Source organism: Antechinus flavipes, chromosome 1 (assembly GCF_016432865.1).
Source record: "Antechinus flavipes isolate AdamAnt ecotype Samford, QLD, Australia chromosome 1, AdamAnt_v2, whole genome shotgun sequence".
In the NCBI taxonomy this organism is placed as follows: Eukaryota; Metazoa; Chordata; class Mammalia; order Dasyuromorphia; family Dasyuridae; genus Antechinus; species Antechinus flavipes.
In genome coordinates this window covers 647,822,189-647,847,197 of record NC_067398.1, presented here as the reverse complement: position 1 = coordinate 647,847,197, position 25,009 = coordinate 647,822,189, and the positions used below count along the sequence as shown (strand labels likewise).

At 36.1% G+C, this 25,009-nt stretch overlaps 1 protein-coding gene across 2 annotated transcripts in view; it reads right to left on the bottom strand.

The window, feature by feature from the left end:
- The window catches only part of ARHGAP39 (Rho GTPase activating protein 39), a 350,045-nt gene extending 326,667 nt beyond the window's left edge, over window positions 1–23,378 (bottom strand). For both annotated transcript variants that reach the window (XM_051971244.1, XM_051971245.1), the window contains exon 1: window positions 23,284–23,378. The gene's annotated coding sequence lies outside the window, so the exon portion shown is untranslated. The remainder of the gene's footprint in view (window positions 1–23,283) is intronic.
- Between the last annotated feature and the right edge of the window lie 1,631 nt (window positions 23,379–25,009).

Here is a 25,009-nt window from a genome sequence, read left to right as displayed (position 1 = left end):
CTTTTTCAATATAAAGTGCCATATTTACTGTAATCTGCTAATGGGCTGAGGAAAGTTAGTCAGCAGAAAGCCCCAGACTTTCTATCACAGACAAGTCACATGGAGTTATGGCCCAGGGCAATCAGCCCTTTTTCCCTATACTCCTTGACTTTGCCAGTGGCAGTCTTAAGTCACTTAAGTCACTTGAAACTTACATTCTTTTTTTTTTGTTTCTAATTATGCATGAAAACAATTTTTATGTAAATTTTTCAAAATTTTGAATTCCATTATACAAATAACAGCAAGATTATGTGATGATCATCTATGATATACTTTGCTCTTTTCAGCAATATAGTGATATAAGACAATTCCAATAGACTTGTATGGAAGATGCCATCGGCATCCAGAAGGAGAGCTATGGTGACTGAATGCAGATTGAAGCATTCACCTTTTTTTGTTGTTTATTTGCTTTTTTTTTTTCTTCATTTTTTTTTTTTCCATTTTGTTCTGATTTTTCCTTCACAATATGACAAATATGGAAATATATTTAAAATGATTGTTGGGGAGAGGGAAGATCAGTGAGAGAGGGAGAAAAAATTGAGAACTCAAAATCTTACAAAAACGAATGCTGTAACTATGTAACTGAAAAAATAAAATACTATTAAACATTTTTTAAAATAAAATTTTATTTTGAATTCTAAATTTTCTTCCTCCCTTCCTTCTCTCATTGAGAAGACAAGCAATTCGATATAGATTAAATATGTGCAGTCACACAATATATATTTCCATAATTAGTCATGTTTGTGAAAGAGCAAAAAAACTTTAAGGTAAAAAAAAGTTATGCTTTGAAAATAGACTCCATCAGTTTTTTTCCTGCAAATATAGTATTTTTCTACATTAAATCCTTCAGAATTGTTATAGATAATCACATTGCTAACAATAGCTAAATCATTCAAAATTGATTATCATAAATATTGCTGTTACTTTGTATAATGTTTTCCTAGTTCTGCTCACTTTCCTTTGCATCACGTCATGTAAATCTGTCCAGGTTTTTCTGAAATTATCCTGCTCATCATTTCTTATAGCACAATAAGTATTCTATCATATTATATGTCATAACTTGTTTGGTTATTTCTCAATTGATGGATATCTCTTCAATTTCCAATCCATTGCCACTACTATAAGAACTATTATAAATAATTTTGTACACATAGATCCTCCCACCACCCCTTTTTGTTTTAATCTCTGAAATCCGAACCTAGTAGTGGTATTGCTGTTTAATAACACTTTGGGGGCATGGTTTCAAATTGGTCTCCAAAATGCTTGGATCAATTCACAACTCCATCAACAATGCATTAGTGTCAATTTTCTCACACCCTCTCCAACATCTGTAATTTTTCTTTTCTATCATGTTAGCAAATCTGATACATGTGAGATAGTACCATAGAGTTCTTTTAGAGCATTTTTTCATTTGATTATTTATGGCTTTGCTTTCTTCGTCTGAAAATTTCCTATTCATATCCTTTGACCATTTATCAAGTGAAGAATGACTGGCATTCTTTTAAATTACTGTTTTCTAAATATTTGCAAAATGAAGCCTTTATCAAAGAAACTTTTTCTGAAAAAACTTTCCCCAGTTTTCTGTTTTCCTTTCAATCTTGACTGCATTGCTTTTCTTTGTACAAAATTTTATTAAAATCAATATTATCAAAATCATCAATTTTACATCTTGCAATGCTCTCTTTCTCTTGTTTGGTAACAGATTCTTCTGTTCACGTCAACTATTCCTTCCTCTTCTACCAATTCGCTTATGGTGTCATCCTTTATGTCTAAATCATTTATCTGTTTTGATCTTAGACTCTGCTATACATCTTTCCCAGAAATTTTTGTCAAATAGTGAACTCGTCCCCAAAACTAGGATCTTTGGATTTGTAAAACACTAAAGATTACAAGTCATTAATACTGTAGCTTGTATTAATTAGCAAGCTAATTAATAGATTGATCAATCTATTCCACTGATCCACCATTCTTTCTCTTAACTAGTACCAAAGAGTTTTGATGATTACCACATTCTAATACCACTTTTATGAGAGTTGGTATGGCTGGACCACTCACTTCCTTCACATTTCTTTTCATTAATTCCCTTGATATGTTCTTCCACATGAATTTGTTATGACTGTTTCTATTTTTGGCAGTTTAGTTGATATGGCATTGAACATATTTAGGCAGAACTATCATTTTTATTGCTTTGGCTGACACTACCCATGAGCAATTAATATTTTTCCAGTTGTTCCATTAACGTGAAAAATATTTTGTAATTGTGTTCATATAGTCCCTGGGTTTAAGTTATTTGTTTGTTTTTGACAAATAGACTCTCAAGTATTTTAAAGACAGAAAACAACATGAAAAACAAAGTAAGGGAGGTGAGAGAAGAAGTCTATAGAGTATGAAAGAAGGTCAGGACCGGATCTTACAAAAGGATGAATAAAAGAACGAGTTTTTGTCTTTCACTGTATCCCTAGCATTTAGGACAGGACCTGACATATATAGCAAGTGCTTAATAAATTCTTATTAACTGCTTCTAGTGCTGTCCTTTGGAGTAAATCAAATAGAAATGGTCATCACCTTTTATGTCTATTATTACAAGACCCTGATAATTGGTCTTTCTGCTTAAAGTAAAATCTGACTATGTCAATCCCCTACTCCAGAATCTCCAACAAAAAATTCAGTGCCATATCAATCAAACTGCCAAGAAATTACTTTACAAAACTCATCTGGAAGAAAAAAGGTCAATAATTTCAAGGGAATTAATGAAAAAAAAAATACAAATGAAAGTGGCCTTGTTGTACTAGGCCTAAAACTATATTATAAAACAGCAGTCATCAAAACCATTTGAGACAGACTAAGAAATAGATTAGTTGATCAGTGGAATAGATTAAGTTCAAAAGACACAATAGATAATAACTAGACACTAACCAACATCTAACAACCTATACTAAGATATAATTAAAATGTGTTGATGATTTAGCCATAAAAGATGTTATTATAGACAAATTAGGAAACAAAGGATAGTCTCTCTCTCAGATCTGTGAAGGAAGGAATTTATGGCCAAAAAAGAACTAGAGAACCATATGAAAAGCAAAATGGATAACTTTGATTACATTAAAGAGGCTTTATACAAACAAAATCAATGCATCCAAGATTAGAAAAGAAGCGTAAAACTGGGGAAAAAATTTTACATCCAAGGATTCTGATAAAGGCCTCATTTCTAAAATATATAGAGAACTGACTCAAATTTCTAAGAATACAAGCCATTCTGCAATTGATAACTGATCAATGATCAAAGGATATGAACAATTTTCAGATGAAAAAATTAAAGCTATTTCTTAGTCATATGAAAAAATGATCTAAATTACTACTGTAGTAGTAATTCCACTGTTAGTGGAACTGTGAACTGATCCAACTATTCTACAGAACAATTTGGAATTATGCCCAAAGGGCCATAAAACTGTACATACCCTTTGATTTAGCAATGTCTTCTACTGAGCCTATATCCAAAAGAGATCATAAAGAGTTGGAAAAGGACCCTCATGTGCAAAAATGTTTGTGGCAGTCCTTTTTGTAGTGCTGGATACCCATCAGTTGGAGAATGGCTGAATAAAGTTATGGTATATGAATGTTATAGAATATTATTATTCTATAAGAAACCATCAGCAGAATGATTTTAAAGAGGTCTGGAGAGAATTACAAGAACTGATGCTAAGTGAAATGAGCAGAACTAGGAGATCATTGTATACGGCAACATCAAGACTGTTTTCTTTTCAACTCTTTTCAACAATGAGCTGATTCAGGCCAATTCCAACAGACCTGTGATAGAGGGAACCATCTGCTTTCAGAAAGGATTGTGGGGACTGAATGTGGATCACAGCATAGTGTTTTCACCTTTTTTTTGTTGTTTCTTTGCTTTCTGTTTTCTTTGTCATTTTTTTTCTTTTGATCTTATTTTTCTTGCAGCATGATAAATGTGGAAATATGTATAGAAGAATTGGACATGTTACCATATATTGGATTTCTTGCTGTCTAGAAGAGTGGGATTAGGAGAATGAAGGGAGAAAAATTTGAACACAAGGTTTTGCGAGGGTGAATGTTGAAAATTATCTTTGCATATATTTTGAAAGAAAAAGCTTATTTTAAAAAATTCATATTCCTCAATTCAGTACTTTAAATCTTCCAAAATTTGGGTCTAACCAGCCTTTCCCAACTTATTTATTTTTTATTAAAGTCCAACTTTTTTTTTTTTTTAATACTTTTTAAACCCATGCCAGGGTACTTTTTTTACAACATTATCCCTTGCATTCACTTCTGTTTCGATTTTTCCCCTCCTTCCCTCCATTCCCTTCTCCAGATGGCAAGCAGTCCTATACATGTTAGATATGTCACAGTATATCCTAGATACAATATATGTGTGCAGAACTGAACAGTTCTCTTGGTGCACAGGAAGAACTGGATTCAGAAGGTAGAAATAAAGAGGGAAGAAAAACAAAAATGCAAACAGTTTACATTTATTTCCTAGTGTTCTTTCTATGGGTGTAGCTGCTTCTGTCCATCATTGATCAATTGAAATTGAATTAGATCTTCTCTTTGTCAAAGAAATCCACTTCCATCAGGATACATCCTCATATAATATCATTGTTGAAGTATATAATGATCTCATGGTTCTGCTCATTTCACTTAGCATCAGTTCATGTAAGTCTCTCCAAGCCTCTCTGTATTCATCCTGTTGGTCATTTCTTACAGAACAATAGTATTCCATAACATTCATATACCACAATTTACCCAACCATTCTCCAATTGATGGGCATCCATTCATTTTCCAGTTTCTAGCCACTACAAACAGCACTGCCACAAACAGTTTGGCACCTACAGGTCCCTTTCCCTTCTTTAGTATCTCTTTGGGGTATAAGCCCAGTAGTAGCACTGCTGGGTCAAAGGATATGCACAGTTTGATAACTTTGGGGGCATAATTCCAGATTGCTCTCCAGAATGGTTGAATTTGTTCACAATTCCACCAACAATGCATCAGTGTCCCAGTTTTCCTACATTCTCTCCAACATTCATCATTATTTTTTCCTGTCATCTTAGCCAATCTGACAGGTGTGTAGTGGTATCTCAGAGTTGTCTTAATTTGCATTTCTCTGATCAACAGTGATTTGGAACACTCTTTCATATGAGTGGAAATAGTTTCAATTTCATCATCTGAAAATTGTCTGTTCATATTCTTTGACCATTTATCAACTGGAGAACGGCTTGATTTCTTATAGAGTCAATTCTCTCTATATTTTGGAAATGAGGCCTTCATTAGAATCTTTACTGTGAAGATGTTTTTCCAGTTTGTTGCTTCCCTACTAATCTTGTTTGCATTCGTTCTATTTGTACAAAGGCTTTTTAATTTGATGTAATCAAGATTTTCTATTTTGTGATCAATAATGGTCTCTAGTTCATCTTTGGTCACAAATTTCTTCCTCCTCCACAAGTCTGAGAGATAAACTATCCTATGTTCCTCTAATTTATTTATAATCTCATTCTTTATGCCTAAATCATGGACCCAATTTGATCTTACCTTGGTATACGGTGTTAAGTGTGGGTCCATGCCTAATTTCTGCCATATTAATTTCCAGTTATGCCAGCAGTTTTTGTCAAATAATGAATTCTTATCCCAAAAGTTAGGATCTTTGGGTCTGTCAAACACTAGATTGCTAAAGTTATTGACAATTTTGTCTTGTGAACCTAACCTATTCCACTGATCAACTAATCTATTTCTTAGCCAATACCAAATGGTTTTGGTAACTGCTGCTTTATAATATAGTTTTAGATCAGGTACAGCTAGGCCACTTTCATTTGATTTTTTTTTTCATTAATTCCCTTGAGATTCTAGATCTTTTGTTCTTCCATATGAATTTTGTTATTTTTTCTAGATCATTAAAATATTTTCTTGGAAGTCTGATTGGTATAGCACTAAATAAATATATTAGTTTAGGGAGTATTGTCATCTTTAGTATATTCACTCGGCCTATCCAAGAGCACTTAATATTTTTCCAATTGTTTAAGTCTGACTTTATTTGTGTGGAAAGTTTTTTGTAATTTTGTTCATATAATTCCTGACTTTCCTTTGGTAGATAGATTCCCAAATATTTTATGCTGTTGACAGTTATTTTGAATGAAATTTCTCTTTGTATCTCTTGCTGTTGGATTTTATTGGTGATGTATAAAAATGGTGAGGATTTATGGGGATTTATTTTGTATCCTGCAACTTTGCTAAAGCTATAAATTATTTCTAATACCTTTTTAGTAGAATCTCTGGGGTTCTCTAAGTATACCATCATATCATCTGCAAAGAGTGATAGTTTGGTTTCCTCATTGCCTACTCTAATTCCTTTAATCTCTTTCTCGACTCTTATTGCCGAGGCTAGCGTTTCTAATACAATATTGAATAATAATGGTGATAGTAGGCAACCTTGCTTCACTCCATATTTTACTGGGAAAGGTTCCAGTTTTTCCCTGTTGCATATGATGCTTACTTACGGTTTTAAATATATGCTCCTGACTATTTTAAGGAAAAGTCCATTTATTCCTATACTCTCAAGTGTTTTTATTAGGAATGGATGTTGGATTTTATCAAATGCTTTTTCTGCATCTATTGAGATGATCATATGGTTTTTGTTAGTTTGGTTATTGATATAGTCAATTATGCTAATAGTTTTCCTAATATTGAACCAGCCTTACATTCCTGATATAAATCCTACTTGGTCATAGTGTATTATCCTTGGGATGATTTTCTGTAGTCTTTTTGCTAATATTTTATTTAATATTTTAGCATCAATATTCATTAGGTAGATTGGTCTATAATTTTCTTTCTCTGTTTTCAACCTACCTGGTTTAGGTACCAGTACCATGTCTGTGTCATAAAAGGAGTTTGGTAGGATTCCTTCAATTCCTATTTTTTCAAATAGTTTATGTAGCATTAGAGTTAATTGTTCTTTAAATATTTGGTAGAATTCACATGTAAATCCATCTGGTCCTGGGGATTTTTTGTTAGGGAGTTGATTAATAGCTTGTTCTATTTCTTTTTCTAAGATGGGACTGTTTAACCAACTTATTTCTTCCTCTATTGATCTGGGCAAGCTATATTTTTGAAGGTATTCTTCCATTTCATTTAAGTTGTCGAATTTATTGGCATAAAGTTGGGCAAAGTAACTCCTAATCATTGCTCTAATTTCCTCTTCATTAGTGGCGAGTTCTTCCTTTTCATTTTTAAGACTAACAATTTGATTTTCTTCTTTCCTTTTTAAGATTTACTTAAGATTTAAGATATTATCAGATTTACTAAGGGTTTGTCTATTGTTGGTTTTTTCATAGAACCAACTCTTAGTTTTATTAATTCAATAGTTTTTTTTTATTTTCAATTTTATTGATTTCTCCTTTTATTTTAGAATTTCAAGTTTAGTGTTTGACTAGGGGTTTTTAATTTGTTCCTTTTCTAGCATTTTTAGTTGCAAGCCCAATCCATTGACCTTTTCTTTTTCTATTTTATGCAAGTAGGCCTCTAGACATATGAAATTTCCCCTTATTACCGCTTTGGCTGCATCCCACACATTTTGGTATGATGTCTCATTATTGTTATTTTCTTGGGTGAAGTTATTATGTCTATGATTTGCTGTTTCACCCAATCATTCTTTAGTATGAGATTATTTAGTTTCCAATTATTTTTTGGTCTATTTTCCCTTGGCTTTTTGTTGAATGTAATTTTCATTGCATCATGGTCTGAAAAGGATGCATTTACTATTTCTGCCTTACTGCATTTGAGTTGGAGGTTTTTATGTCCTAATATATGGTGAATTTTTGTATAGGTTCCATGAACTGCTGAGAAGAAAGTGTACTCCTTTCTGTCTCCATTTAGTTTTCTCCACAGATCTACCACATCTAACTTTTCTAATATTCTATTTACCTCTTTGACTTCTTTCTTACTGATTTTGTGGTTTAAATTATCTAATTCTGAGAGTGCAAGGTTGAGATTCCCCCAATCTTATATTTTTGCTATTTCTTCTTGCATCTCTCTTAATTTCTCTTTTAAGAATTTAGATGCTACACCACTTGGTGCATATATGTTTAATATTGATATTGCTTCATTATCTATGCTACCCTTTAGCAAGATATAGTGCCCTTCCTTATCTCTTTTAATTAGATCAATTTTTGATTTTGCTTGATTTGAGATTAGGATGGCTACCCCTGCTTTTTTGACTTCAACTGAAGCATAGTAGATTCTGCTCCAACCTTTTACCTTTACTCTGTATGTATCTCCCTGCTTCAGGTGTGTTTCCTGCAAACAACATATTGTAGGATTGTGACTTTTAATTCATTCTGCTAACTGCTTCTTCTTTATCGGCAAGTTTACCCCATTCACATTTATGGTTAAAATGACCAATTCTGTATTACCTGCCATCTTGTTAACTCCTGTTTATGCTTTTCTCCCTTCTTTCTCCCTTCCCCCCTCCTCAGTATTAAACTTGTGAGCACCACTTGCTCCTCACAGCCCTCCCTTTTTAGTATCCCTCTCCCCGCCTTAGAGTGCCTTCCCCTATTTTACTCCTTTTCCTCAGTTTCTGTATTCCCTTCTGCTTAGCTTATTCCTTCCCTTTTCACTTTTCCCTTTCCACATTTCAATGAGATGGGAGAAGTTTCACCACAAATTGAATATGTCTAAAATTTTTCTCTTAAAGCGAATTTTGGTGGCAATAAGATACCCACTATATTCATCCCCTCCATTCTTTCTCTCAGATATAATAGGTTTCCTTTGCCTCTTCGTGATATGTAGTACCCCCACTTTACCCTTTTTCTGTTACAATATCCTTTCCACCTCTAGTTTCTAGAACATGGTATACATGTATTCTTTATACATCTTTATAGCAGAAATATAGTTCCCAAGATTTCTTTTTACCTTTTTAGGTTTCTCTTGAGTTCTATATTTGTAGATCAAACTTTTTGTTAAGTTCTGGTTTTTTCATCATAAATAGGTGAAATTTGCTTATTTCATTGAATATCCATCTTCTTCCCTGGAAAAAGATGCTCATTCTGGCTGGATAAGTTATTTTGGTTGTATAACGAGTTCCTTAGCCCTTTCCCAACTTATTTAACATTATTCCTTTTAATGTACTCTTTGTTGACTCCAAACTGACATATCTGTTGTTCCCTAAGCTCAGCATTCCCATTGTCTTCCTCATTGAAAGTGCACAAATTATCCTGAATACTTGAAATATACCTCCTTCTACAATCACCTCTCTTAAAATCTTTAAATTACTTCTTTTTTTTTCAAATACTTTTTTTATTATAGCTTTTTATTTACAAGATATATGCATAGGTAATTTTTCAGCATTGACAGCTACAAATCCTTTTGTTCTAACTTTTTCCCTCCTTCCCCCCACCCCTTCCCCAGATGGCAGGTTGAACAATACATGTTAAATACGTTAACGTATAAGTTAAATACATGTATATATGTCCAAACAATTAATTTGCTGTATAAAAAGAGTCGGACTTTGAAATAGTGTACAATTAGCCTATGAAGGAAATAAAAAATGCAGGCGGACAAAAATAGAGGGATTGGGAATTCTATGTAGTGGTTCATAGTCATCTCTCAGAGTTTTTTCGCTGGATGTGGCTGGTTCAGTTCATTACTGCTCTATTGGAATTGATTTGGTTCATCTCATTGTTGAAGAGGGCCAGGTTCATCAGAATTGATCATCATATAATATTGTTGTTGAAGTATATAATGATCTCTTGATCCTGCTCATTTTACTCAGCATCAGTTCATGTAAGTCTTTCCAGGCCTTTCTGAAATCATCCCGCTGGTCATTTCTTACAGAATAATAATATTCCATAATATTCATATACTACAATTTATTCAGCCATTCTCCAATTGATGGGCATTCACTTAATTTCCAGCTTCTGGCCACTACAAAGAGGGCTGCCACAAACATTCTTGCACATACAGGTCCCTTTCCCTCCTTTAAGATCTCTTTGGGATATAAGCCCAGTAGTAATACTGCTGGGTCAAAGGGTATGCACAGTTTGATAGCTTTTTAAGCATAGTTCCAAATTGCACTCCAGAATGGCTGGATATATTCACAATTCCACCAACAATGTATCTGTGTCCCAGTTTTCCCACATCCCCTCCAGCATTCCACATTATCTTTCCCTGTCATTCTAGCCAGTCTGACAGGTGTGTAGTGGTATCTCAGATTTGCATTTCTCTGATTAATAATGACTTGAAACATCTTTTCATATGGCTACAAATAGTTTCAATTTCTTCATCTGAGAAATGTCTGTTCATATCCTTTGATTTAAATCACTTCAAAGTCAATCTCAGGTGCCAGAGAATACATAAAGCATAGTTAATAAGCAAGATGATTCTAAAATAAGATGGTAATTTGACTTTTATTAGATTTACTAGAATGAAACCCATGTGAAGACCCATAGCTGTCAGACAAACCTGAAAAAAAGTGCATGAACTTACACAGAATAAACTGAGCAAAACCAGAACAATTTAAGAAATATAATATTTTCAAGAAAGACAATGATCCAACCATTCTGGAAAGTAATTTGGAACTGTGCCCAAAGGGCTATCAAACTGTCCATATCCTTTGACCCAGCAGTGTCTCTACTGGCTCTGTAGACCAGCGAGATCATAAAAAAATGATTGTGACAACCCTTTTTGTAGAGGCAAGAAACTGAAAACTGAGTGGATGCTCATCAGTTGAGGAATAGCTGAATAAGTTATGGTATATGAATGTTATGGAATATTACTGTTCTATAAGAAATGATGAACAAGTTTATTTCAGAAAAGCCTAAAAGGACTTACATGAATTGATGCTGAGTAAAGCAAACAGAACCGTGAAAACATTGTATACAGTAACAATATTATGTAATGATCAACTTTGATGGACTTGACTGTTCTCAGCAATGCAGTGATTCAAGGCAATTCAGATACATTTGGGATGAAAAATGCCATTTGCATCCAAAGAGAAAACAATGGAAACTGAATGTGGATCAAAGCATAGTATTTTCCACCTTTTTTTTGTTTGTTTTCTTTTTTATGTTTTTTTTTTCCCCCTTTTGGTCTGATGTTTCTTGTGTAATATGATAAAATATGGCAATATGTTTAAAAGGACTTAAAAGGATTGCTTGGCATCTTAGGAAGGGAAGAGGGAAGAAAAAAATCTGTAACACAATCTTACAAAAATGAATGCTGAACACTATCTTTATGTGTATTTGGAAAAATAAAATATTACTGAGGAAAAAGAAAAAAGAAAAAAAGAATTGGAGAATGAATGGATGCTCATCAATTGGAAAGTGACTGGATAAGCTGTGGTTATATGAAAGTAATGGAATATTATTGTTCCATAAGAAATGATGAACAAGCTGATTTCAGAAAAGCCTAGACTTATATGCACTGATATTGAGTGAAGTAAACAGAACCAGGAAAATACTTGTACACAGCAACAAGATCGTATGATAATGATCAACTACAATAGACTTAGCTCTTCTCCACAATTCAGTGATAGGAGACAATTCCAATAAACTTTGGATGGAAAATACCATCTGCATCCAGAGAGAAAAATATGGGGACTGAATGTAGATACTGTTTTAACTTTTTTTCCCTCTGGATTTTTCCTTTTGTTCTGATGTTTCTCACATAACTCATATGAAAATATGTTTAAAAAAATGCACATGTATAACCGAAAAAAAATTACCACACACACACACACACACTCATGCCTGCATATACACCAACTGACACACCAGGTTCCTTCTAGTGTTAATTCCATTTAACAGACATCTTTTAAGAGTAAACTACTTGCAAAGGATTTCCTGTGGATAATTTTCATGATGAAATTCCAGGAGAAAAAAAGTTATATCCTTACATTATCCATGGAGCTTTTAAAAATCCATTTCCTATAAGGCTTTCATACTCAGAAATAGAGCAATAATACTCCACCTTGCATGAACTACATCTTTTTAAATGGCTTATTATTTCACTCTTCTCCAGAAGCATACACACACACACACACACACACACACACACACACACACACACACACACACACTTTCTCTCTCTCTCTCTCTCTCTCTCTCTCTCTCTCTTTAATATTCATACCTAATAGAGATCTTCAAATGTCTAAAATAATCTTCCCCAAAGCATTTTGGCCCTATTACCCCTTTCCTCAAATAAAGTGCACCAAAACTATAAACTGTAAACAGTTCTAAACTAAACTAAGCAAAACTGAGTTTAGTTGTTCCAAACTAAATTTCAAGTCTCCCATTTCCACATCTTTGAATATTGTCCCCCATCCCTAAAAACATACCACCTCCCAACCTTACTTCTAATTCTTAGAATGTTAAGCTTCTTTTAAAGGAACAGGTCAGGTGTCACCTACTAATTACTCAGTTTTTCTTTATCTCCCATAATAATTCTCTCTCTTCTTCACTATATGCTCTATCTGTCTGCTATTCTATCAGTAGAAGATAAGCTTCCTAATGAAAAGAACTTTCATTTTTGCCTCAGTACTCCCAAAACTCAGGAGAGTACTGAAATGCTTGAAAACAAAGTCCCTTTAAAAATGTTTATTAAATTATTCACCATGTATCCAATAGTATGAAATGATATCTAAACCATTTGAACATATTAATATTTACTTATGATGGAAATTACAATCTAGCTATACTCAATAAAAATAAGTAAAATAACCACCCTTTTGATTCATTAACAGAAACTAATCATGAAAATGTTAGGGTTTCTTAAACTTTCTTTATTGACAGCAAAATAATCTAATGGATGAAGCACTGGTCAAGAAAACCTGAATTCAAATCCTGCCTACTTTACTTCTAGTAAGCTGCCATAGCCACTTATTAGTTAAATGACCCTGAATAAGAAGGTCAACTTCTCAAACTACTCAGCCTCAGTTTCCTCATCTGTAAAATGTCAATTGGCAATAGCAAGTACTTCATAGGGCTGCTGTGAGGATCAAATAAAATAGTATGAATAAAGCATTTTGCAAATTTTAAAATGCTACATAAATCTTAGCTGTTTAAAGATATTCATAAAATCATTACACAAATAATTGCAAAAAAAAACTAAAACTCAACAGTTCAATGGTTAAACAAAATTGCAGCACCTTAATGTGACAAAGGCTATAATGTAATTAAAAAGGACAAGTAGGAAAAATAGAAAGGAAATCTGCAGTAATGTGAAAGAAAAAGAGAATTAGGAAAATGGAGTACACGATGCCTATGACCACATAAATGGCAAGAATAAATGTAAAGGAATAACAAAAAATAATAATGAGGACAGAGAAGGATCAACAGAAAAAATTAGTTATGTTACTTTATGCATTAAAATTAAACTTATCAATCAAATTTAGAATTTTGTACTGCTTATAATAAAACCTTTTTTACATCTATGAGCTGTGAAAGTCACCCAGACCAACAAAAGATCACAAATCTTAAAAAAAATGAAGAAAAAATTGAGAAGCTCAGCAGTTGCTGCTGTTGTTCAGCCTGACTCTTCATGACACATTTGAGATTTTCTTAGCACAAATACTAGAGTGGTTTTTCATTTTCCCCAGTTCATTTTACAGATAAGAAAACTGAGGCAAACAAGATTAAGTGACATACCCAGGATCACACAGCTAGTCAATCTTTCAGGAAGATGAGTCTTTCTGACTCCTGTTACTATCCACTGCATTACTTACGTAGCTGCCCACAGTGGCTGTGTATTAACTGTGTGTTAACATCTCAGGCCACAAATTTTCTTTACCAGCTTTTTTTGTTTTTGCATTTGGTCTCCTAGGAATTTCTAGGTGTCTCAACTGCTTTTCTTTGTTCTTAATAGTTACTACTCATTATGATATCATTATTGTAAATACATATACATGTATATAAAGAAAAAGATAAAGAGAGACAGACAGAACTGAAGTTATCTCCATCATTTTTTTTTGTTTGTTTTAAGCCCTATCCCTTTATATTTAAAAGGTCTTAAAACCAATCATCATCCTCCTAGCTCCCCGAGGTTAAACTGGCTCCCAATTCCTGACAACATCTATCAATCTTCCAACCATCTAGGTTTGAAAACTACAGTTTATCCAGTTACCAAACCTGTCAAGTCTTCCATAAAAAAAACAAAAAGAAAAGAAAAAATAAACTCTACTAAGCAACTATGTGCCAAGTATTGTAACTGCTAGAGACACAAAGATAGGAAATAAAATAACTTCTGCCTTCAAGAGTTTACATTTTACAGGGAGAATAACATGAATACATACAAGAATATACAAAGTAAAAAAGTAATTTGTGGGGATATGGATTATTATTAAGCACATGGAGAAAGCAGGAAAGATCTCAAGTAGGCAGTAGTATTTAATATGAACTCTAAAGGAAGTTTGGAGTCCAAAGAGGTAAAAAATAAAGTTTAAGTGCATTCAACCTTTGAAAAGGCACAACGTAAAAAAAGAAAAGAAAAGAAAGAAAAGGCACAATGATGGAAGATAACATTCCATATGTTAGGAACAACAAAAAGATCTGTTTGGCTAGACTACAAAGTATGTGGAATAATTTGTGATAAGCCTGGAAAGAAAAGATAGAACCAGACTATAAAGAGCTTTAAATGCAAAACAAAAACAAAAACAAAAAATAAGAAAAGCCACTATATTTGATCCTGGAGATAATGGGATATGACTGGAATTTATTGAGCAGGAATTATGAAAAGGTCACACCTGTTCTTTAGGTATATCACTTTGGCAACTGTGTGATAGATTAAAGAGTGGTGGGACTTGAGGTAGAGAGACCACTTGAGAGGCTATTATAATAGTACAGTGAGATATGATGACGGCATGAACTAGGCCATGTGAGTTGAGGAAAAGGTACAGCTATAAGAGATACTGTCAAAGTATCATCAACTAGAAAGTGACTGGCTATTTGTAGTGAAGGTGATAATGATACATCAAGGATATCTCTGAGGTTATGGATTTAGCTAACTAGAAGGATGATGGTGCCCTCTATAGAAATAGGGAAAAGGAAAGACAGACTTGAAGAAAAAAATAACATATATTAAATTTGAGATGACTATGATACATCCAGTTCACAATAACTAATAGGCATCTGGTGAAGGGGATAAGAATTCAGAAGAGAAATTAGAGATATATAGATCTGGGAGGCATCTCTGTAGAGATTTTGACTGAACCTATAGAAATTGATGAGATTACCAAGAAGATATAGTGCAGATTCCCATTTTTCACAGGAGGATGATCCAGTAAAGGAAATTAAAGAGAAGTCAGAAAGGAAAGAGAGAGGAGGTGGGTAGTAGTTGTGTGTGACATATAAAATTCAAAAAGGATGAAAATTCAGAAAAGATCATCACATTTGGAAATTATAAGGTAACTTTGAAGAGAGCAGTTTCGTTGTTAAAAGTCAGATTTCCAGACAGTGGGCAGTAAGTGAAATGAGAGTGAAATAGGAGTATAGACAGCATTTTCAGGAAGTTTGGTTGTGAAAACAAGTGGGTAAAATAGGAACAGAAGTGAATGCAAGGGATAATGTTGTAAAAAAATTACCCTGGCATGAGTTCTATCAATAATAAGTTATGAAAGAAAGAAAGAAAGAAAGAAAAAAGAAAGAAAGAAAGAAAGAAAGAAAGAAAGAAAGAAAGAAAGAAAGAAAGAAAGAAAGAAAGAACAACAACAACAAAAAAAAACAAAAACAAAAACAAAAACAAGTGGGTATATAGTGGGATAACTTGAATAGAAATCCAAAGTGAAAGTTTTTTGTTTGTTTGTTTTTTAAAGGATGCAAGACACCTGAGAGCATTTGTAAATAGCAAGGAAGGAATCAATACATAGAAAGATATTCAAGACAATGCTTCAGTGATCAAACTATCCCCAACAAAAGAGTAACCCATAAAACATCAAACTGCTATCAGACTTGTAGTATACAGAATAGGACAGTTGTTACTATTATAGCAAAATAATATAAAATAGGCTTTTGCAAAGAAACTGGGATAGCGTTTCAGGAACATCCCAGTTCCCAGTTTAAATTACTTCCTAAGATGTTTACTACTTATAGGATTCTGAGCAAGTCAGCTAAATGCTCTAAGTCTCAGTTTCCTCACTTATAAAACAGTGATGATAATAATAGCATCTACCCCACTTCCTACCTCAAGGCATACCACCCCCAAATTGTTAAGATCAAATGAGCTAATATATGTAAAAACAATTTGCAAAACTCAGAGACTAAATAAATGTTAACTCTATTATACCTTAAAAATCCAACTACAATTTAGATCAATTTTATGGGGAAATGAATTATAATGTCCAAACAACCAATTTTAAAACCTCCCCACATAACTAATCCATACTATATACAACTGTCAGATTAATGTTCATGCAACACTATTTCCACGTACAACATTCTAATGGAGCTATAATCTTCCCAATGTGCATAATTCTCTCTAACAATGCAGACTGCAAACCACCCATCCATTTCTGCCCTTATTGTGACTCTTGTCCACATCCTCTCTACAGATATGCTAGAGGGACACTCAATGTGCTGGGGAGCCTTCTTTGAATTCTCTTGATACTGGGACTACTAAAGCAGACAGTGCACTTGGCTAGGCATTATTCCTTACAGGCCTGTCTACAAAATTCCCCAAAAACTTCCATGTAATTTTTTTTTACTTTTTTTTTATTATAGCTTTTATTTACAAGATATATGGATGGGTAATTTTTCAGCATTGACAATTGCAAAACCTTTTGTTCCAATTTTTCCCCTCCTTTCCCCCACCCCCTCCCCCAGATGGCAGGTAGACCAATACATGTAAAGTATGATAAAGTAGAAGTTAAATAGACTATATGTAAACATGTCCAAACAGTTATTTTTCTGCACAAGAAGAATCGGACTTTGAAATTGTGTACAATTAACCTGTGAAGGAAATCAAAAATGCAGGTGGACAACAATAGAGGGATTCAGAATTCTATGTAGTGGTTCACACTCATTTCTCAAGAGTTCTTTCACTGAGTGTAGCTGGTTCAATTCATTATTGCTCTATGGGAACTGATTCATTACTGCTCTATTGGAACTGATTTGGTTCATCTTATTGTTGAAGATGGCCACGTCCATTAGAATTGATCATCATATGGTATTGTTGTTGAATGATCTCCTGGTCCTGCTCATTTCACTCAACATCAGTTCATGTAAGCCTCTCCAGGCCTTTCTGAAATTATCCCACTGGCCATTTCTTACAGAACAATAATATTCTATATATACCATATATTCAGCCATTCTCCAACTGATGGGCATCCACTTAGTTTCTAGTTTCTGGACACTACAAAGAGGGTTGCCACAAACATTCTTGCACATACAGGTCCCTTTCCCTCCTTTAAAATCTCTTTGGGATATAAGCCCAGTAGTAACACTGCTGGATCAAAGGATATGTACAGTTTGATAACTTTTTGAGCATAGTTCCAAACTGCTCTCCAGAATGGCTGGATGTATTCACAATTCCACCAACAATGTATCAGTGTCCCAGTTTTCCCACATCCCCTCCAACATTCCGCATTATCTTTTCCTGTCATCCAAGCCAATCTGACAGGTGTGTAGTGGTATCTCAGAGTTTTCTTAATTTGCATTTCTTTGATTAACAATGACTTGGAGCATCTTTTCATATGGCTAGAAATAGTTTCAATTTCTTCGTCTGAGAATTGTCTGTTCATATCCTTTGACCATTTACCAATTAGAGAATGGCTTCCATCTAATTTCTTATGCTGCCTCTCAATATATCAGTTATGATGGAAAAAGTCAAGATGGAGAAGGGATAAATTAAAGTCCCAGCTTTAGAGCTTAAAGTCACTCTTACTATACTGTGTGATTCTGAAAGAAAGTTTGGTATAGTAGAAGAGAACTGGGTGATGCAGGCCAATTCCCTACATCCCAGAGTAAGTTTCCTTATCTGTAAAATGCAGACAATGACAATACTCAACCAAGTAACTTTCTACCCATCTGTGATTTAATTGGGAAAAGGAATTCCCAGTGGGAAAATTGAAAACTAGTTTCAAGTCTTTGAGAATTACCCAGGGTATGGAGAGGTTAAATGACTTGCCCAGGATTATAAAGTCAGTATGTGTCAGAAGTGGGAATTGAGACCATACCATCCAGATTTCAAGGCCATCTCTCAATCCAGTAGGATACACTGCCTTTCAAAGCTCTTTATGGCATTAAATAAAACAATCTATGTTAATAGTGTTCTGCAAATCCTGAAGTATCTTACAAATGGAAGTGACTATTATTATTGGACAAATAATTTCTCTTTTTTGGGTTTCAGTTTCCTCATTTGAAAAACGGTGGAACATGATTGGAACCTTGTGCTAGTTGCTAGAAGGGACACAAAAGTTCCTAAAGGGCTTACAATCTAGTTGAAAGACAAAATCAGTCAGAACACAATATAGGCCATTAATGGTAAACTTGAGGATCAGGAAGATCTGGGTTTAGATGCTACTTCAAATAGACAAGTCACAACCTCTCAGAGTCTCACTTAACTATCTATAAAACAGATAATTAGCAATGCCTATCTAGGCTGTGGTGAGGATCAAGAGAGATAATCCATCTAAAGCATTCAACAAATGCTTTAAATAATATGTAAACATTATCTATTATAATTTTCAAATCTTCTCTTTCATGAACTTTCCAGTCCAATCCAACTGACCTTAGTCCAATGCACAATAGACTCACTTTGGATTATTACAGGCCCAGCTTAGATCTCACTTCCTCCATAAAGCTTTTCCTAAACAATCTAACACACAAATACTTTTTCCCTTCTCTGACCTCCTCTAATACATCTTATACTGATGGTGCTTATTATCTTTACACATTTATATACTCCTGTCTCCCCAATTTCAAGATTAAAAGACACTGGAGTCAGAAATCAACGATTTATATTTCCTTATCTCCCCCTGTACTGAGCTCATTAAAAGACTGTTGAATGAAAAGTAGGAAAACAGAAACAAAGCAAAGCCCTAGAGACAGAAGCCTAATATTTAAGATCTATTAATATGCCTATCGAAAAAATCTTCCAAAAATACCAGTGACACTTCATTTTAAAATATTTAAAAGAAAGGGATAAAGCAAGTAACAATTATGGAACCAAGAACAGTCTTATACAATTAAGTATGGAATGGGTATAATAAGAAAATAAAACAAGATCCAATGTTGTTTCATAAAACCATAAATCATTTTAAAGCATTTTATCTGCTTTTACAAAGTTTGTACCAAGATTACAAATAAGGAGAAACAATCTATATTATAATTTACAGAGGACATACAAGAAGACTGGGCACTATGAAGTTTTAGACCTTTGGATTCAAACATGGAAATAATAAAATTGTCAAGCTACGATTCAGTAATGCTAAAGTACAATAAATGAAGAAGTATATTCAAGAGAGGAAGTAATTAGCAAAAGCTTTTTTTTTCTCCTTATAGCACCAAAGAACCAATTGGAATCCTGGTTTATATCACAGGGTTTAATTCAATGAAACTGGTTATTAAACTGTCCAAGGACATGCAGAAGCTCCATGAGGAACACTGCTTCCAATTCAAGACTTCCTCCACAGCTAGGAAAAAAGATTAATACAGACAAGGAAGAGAATAGCTGAAAAGGTTAATACAAACAGCTTTCTAAAATGTTATTTTAAAATATACTATGGGGGGGGGTTGTCCTTTTTTGAAATAGTAAAGGTTCTCAACTACAAAATCTAGAGTATACAAACATATTTATCTTACTCAATTTGAAAAATTTCTTCATAAATAGTAAACACCAATGTCATAATATATAAATAAGATTAGATGTGTTTTTTCTATGATGATTCTGAGACATAAAAGAAAACTGACAACCCAACCTGAAAAAGGATAATTTCCATAAATTTGGGAGGATTTCCCATTTTTCTCAGAAACATATCTTAACAATCCAATTTTCTGGGATAACAGTGGGGCAGAGAGAAGGGTACTACTGATGAAATCCAAATGCCTACTTTCTCTTACTCATTTCTTCATTGTTAGTTAAAATTAATCACATAAAAGTCTTCTTTTTTTTTTAAACAGTATGAGCAATATCTTATATGGTAGTATTATATCCAACATATTTTATTTTGGATAGTCAGGTTTAGTTCAGCTTAATAGAAATACCTGGAAACTAGTTAAAATTTCATTATCACTTAATAAAACTCACAATCATTCATATATTCCATAAACATTTATTGTCTACAGTATACAAAGTACTACACCAAACATATAAAAGAAACTAAAAATGTTCAGGATTGAAAGGGATCTCTTGAGGACATCTAGGACAACCTAACCCTTGAAAAACTAACTTTGACAATATATACCCAAGTGGTCATCACCCAGCCTTCACAGGGGGAAAGTAGAAAACAGCATTTGTTAAAGTACCATGAAAATACTGCAAATTTGTTTTATTTTACTATAAAGTTAAATTAACAAAGTATTTTGTATTAATTTAGATTAGGCAAATTGGGTAACTAAGAATTTGAGGTTCACTTCAATTTTGAAGATTTCTTACAAATGAACAAGGAAAAAAAGACTTTAAAAAAGATGACCCATCCACAGATTAATTAGTAGTCAATATAGCTGTACTTTGTACAAGTACAAAAGGCATGGAACAAGGCATTATTAAAACAATGAATTGGAGCATAAAATGAATTCAACATTGCTGTCATGTTAATCAGTATTATAGGGTTCTTGAAGGACTAGTACTCCCAAGACCAGTATGCCATTTCATAGATTTGTACCATACACCAAAGCAAAATAAATATCTCATTAACAAGCAGGTGAGAATAAGGAGTAACTATGAAGCAGCAAGTCTAATTCTAAAAGTCACAATGGAAATTATCTTTATAGTCACACCTCATAGGATATCTCCTATCTTCCCATTCCCCCACCCCCCACTCTCAAGAAGAAAAGAAAGGTATGGCTCACCAGCAAGCCACCTGCTGTTTACCAAAGTTACTTTGGACATACAGTGTTAAATTTCCCTCAATGGCTTAAAAAGACAGATCACCATATTGTGTGTGCCAGGTGAGATACAGAAGCTTTGCAACTGTAGATTTTTCTGCAGAGGTCACTGGAGGGTTGATTAAACTAATATCACAGGGGGGGCAAAAATCTATTCTGCAGTTTCTGCAGCTCCAAGCTGCAGAGCTCCCAAAGCAGCTGCATGGAGAGAAACAGCATCTAACACACCCACAGCTACCAAAGTACACAGAATATGCCACATGTTTTAAAATGCAAGACATTCTAAAGGTCACTAATTCAAAAACCACCATCACAACCAACTCATGGAGCACAAATTACACTGATTCTTTACTGTCCGACAAGCACACGCTCCTGAACATTGGGACCAGGTTTCAGAGGGAGCTGCTTTGACATGTCAGAAAAAAAGGATAAGAGGGAATGCTCAACCTCCAAAGCTTCCTGCAGATGAACTAACAGCAACAATCGCAGATATCTCACCTCCTAATCTCCCCAAATAGAATCTAACCCCTAAACTAAACCGATGACAATTATTTCCCTTTATTTCTAATTCCCTTCATTGGGACACCTGGCCTAAAACACAGAAGTCAAAACACCTAACTCAGGGACCCAGAGGTTAGCAGCATTCAGGAGTCACCTCAGGGTGCACTTGTCTGCAAGACATTAAAATGTCACATCAGGGAAGCTGATTACATAGTAAATTCCCAAAATTCAATTCCCTTCCACTGGAAACCAGGATTCCCTCAATTTACTCAAGAACCAGGTGTCACTACCTGCCCATTCCACACTCCCCAAAGAAAAGATTTTTCAGGCCAAACACCTAATTGACTCAAGACCTATCCTACCCACATGACCACTCTCCTCTACCTGATCGGGCCCCAACCCAGGCTTCCACCACACACAAATAACTCTTCTGCCCCACTTCCTACTATCCCTCAAAACAAAGACTGATGTCCTTATGGGGAATGACCCCTTATCTCTCCTCTTTCCTAGAGAGGTAAGACTTATTATACACCATCCACTCTGGAACAAGCTCTTACCAGGAATCCAGCCCCCCAGACTAGCAAGAGTACACGTGTGTCACACACACCCCCCCCCACAAATCCAGAGCCCAGTCACCCTTACCTTACTTTACCTCAGGAGGGCCAAATACCCCCTTATTCTCCCTCACCCCCATACTCCCCCCCCATCCCTGCACACTCTTAGGCCTCGAGGCCTTCAGCCCCCTCCCCAGAACAATGCCGTTCCTACATACCCCTCCATATCCTAAGCGCGCCCCCCGGGAAGGAGGGGGGGGGGGGCGCCACACCACCCTCCTCAAGCACAGCTCCGGAAGCAGCGCCTTCGGGCCGGCCCTACACACAGCTCTTCCCAAGGCGGCCCGCACCTTCCCCGCCACATCCCCGCACAAGCCAGAGGGGTCAAACCTCGTCCACACATATTCCAAAATCAGAGACTCCCTCCAGAGCCAGAGGGGTCCAGTCCCTCCCAAAAAGATAGCGAGACTGACAGACCGACTGACCCCAGAATCAAGACCACCCACCCAGAGGGGCCAGCCCAAACACACATGTACCCCAGAACCAGAAGAATCCCCCCACCAGACCCGGACGGGCCCAACCCCCACCCCATACTCGCCAGATCCAGGACTACCCCGCCCCGAACTAAAGCGACTCCCCACATTCATACTAGAACCAGAACGTCCCCCACCAGACCCAGAGGGGCCCAGCCCCTCACAAAGCCCCTACACCCAGTACCCTTCGCCGGAACAGAAGATACCACACACACCTAGAACCAGGGCCCCTCACCAAACGAAGAGGGGCCCAGCCCCCCCTACACACGCTCGAGCCAAGGCCTCCCATCAGACCCAGAGTCCTGCCCCCACACATACACCCTAGAATCAGAAATCCCCCCCTCACAATCAAAGAGGCCCAGCCCGCCTACATTCACCCTAGAACCAGGACACCCCACCAGACCCAGAGGGACCCAGCCCCCCACATCCACACACCCTAAAACCGCCCCACCAAAATCAGAGGAACCTAACCCCCGCCCATAAGCACCTCAGAACCAGAGCAGACTCCCACCCAACCTTCCCCCCCTTCCCCCATTCCAATGCCGAGGCCGGGGGTCGGCTCCGCCGCAGCGTCTGGGTCGCCGGCGCGGGGCTCCTACCTCTCCGCCATCTTCCTCCCCGGGCGCTCGCTCTCACAGGGCCGGCGGGGCGCGAGCCGCGGGGGCGGCGGCGGCGGCGGCGCGGACGGAGTCCCTCATATCGGCCCGGCCCGGCCCAGTCCGCGCCGCACAAGGCTCCTGCGGCTGCGGCTCCTGCGTCTCCTGCGGTTCCTGCGGCCCCGGTTGCTGCGGCTGCGGCTGCAGCTGCACGCTGCTCCACGACGCTACCCCCGCCGCTGCCGTTGCCACTGCCACTACCGCCACCGCCGCCGCTGTTGCCTCCAGATCCTGCGCGGAGCACGGAGCCCGCGCGCGTCCTCCCGTCACCAAGCGCAACCCCCCGCCCTCCTACTCCGCCTCCTGCTCACGCCTCACGCCTCTCCCCGCAGCCTCTTCTCACCACCGCCAGCCACCAGGCGGCGCTAGGAAAAAGTGGAGCAGAAAGTGGAGAAGCGAGAAGAGGACGCCACGGCGTGAGCCCTCGCTGTTGGGGATCATGGGAGATGGAGTTCCAGCCTTCCCGAATGGGAAGGAACTGCAAAGGTCATTTGAGACCATAGAACTTAAAACTATAATATTCATCATCTAAGAAACGTTTTTTAACGTAGGTCCGTGATCTTGGATAGGAAAAACATTACATCTTTATTTCCATTAATCTCATTTCTTTTGTGATAGATAAATAGATATAGATATAGATAATGTATTTTAAAATATTCCGAGAAGGAATCCCTAGCCTTCACCAGACAGCCATAGGGTAACAGGATGCAAAAATGGTTATGTCTTTGGACCACTCTTATCTTTGGAGAGAGTAGGAAACTGAGGTCTTCGAAGAGAAAGGCAATAAGAGAATGAGACTAGATGATTTGTAATGCCCTTCTACCTCTGAGAACCTCCACATGACACAACTGGCTAGCCCCAGCTTAAAGATCACCACCCCACTTTGTGGCAGCTCTGATTATTAGAAATCTTTTCCTTATGATGAAACCTGCTCCTCTATTTGCTTTCTGAAACCAAGAATGACTAATCAAATCTCTTCCATTTGACGGCTCTTAAATTTAATGAATAAGGAAAAGTTTTTATTAATTACTTACCACTTGCAAACAGCAGAGACACAAACACAAAAGCGACATATCCTGCCCACAGGAAGATTATATTCTTTATTATAATTTAATTTTTAATGATATCTTTTGGTTTTCATATATGCCATGTATTGTGTTTTTATGGTAGGAAAGCATTTGATTATAAAAGAAATGCCCATCAACTGAGGAATGGCTAAGTAAATTGTGGTGAACTAAGTTAATAAAATATTCCTGAGTCATTGCAAGTAAAAATATTCAAGAAATTTGAGGAATTCAAAGAAGACAAAAAGATGCAAAGTGAAATTAAAAACCAGGAAAACAACAACTGCAATGACTACAACAAAGTAAAGAAAACAATAAAAAGAAATTGAATGCTATGCAATTATAATAATCAATCTTGACCCAAGAAAAGAAATTAGAAAATTCACTCCCATTCTAGCAAGGTAGGTACTTAGTATGTGAAATGTTGCAGATGCTGTCAACTACAGTTGATAGATCCTTGGGTTTTGCTTTAACTATTTTTTTTTCTACAAGGGAAGCCTCACTATGAGAAGGCAAGTATGAAAATAATTGTGATGTTAAAAAGCATTAACTAAACTTTTAAAACTACTAAATGTAGATATCAAGTTCCCTAACCCACCCCATGA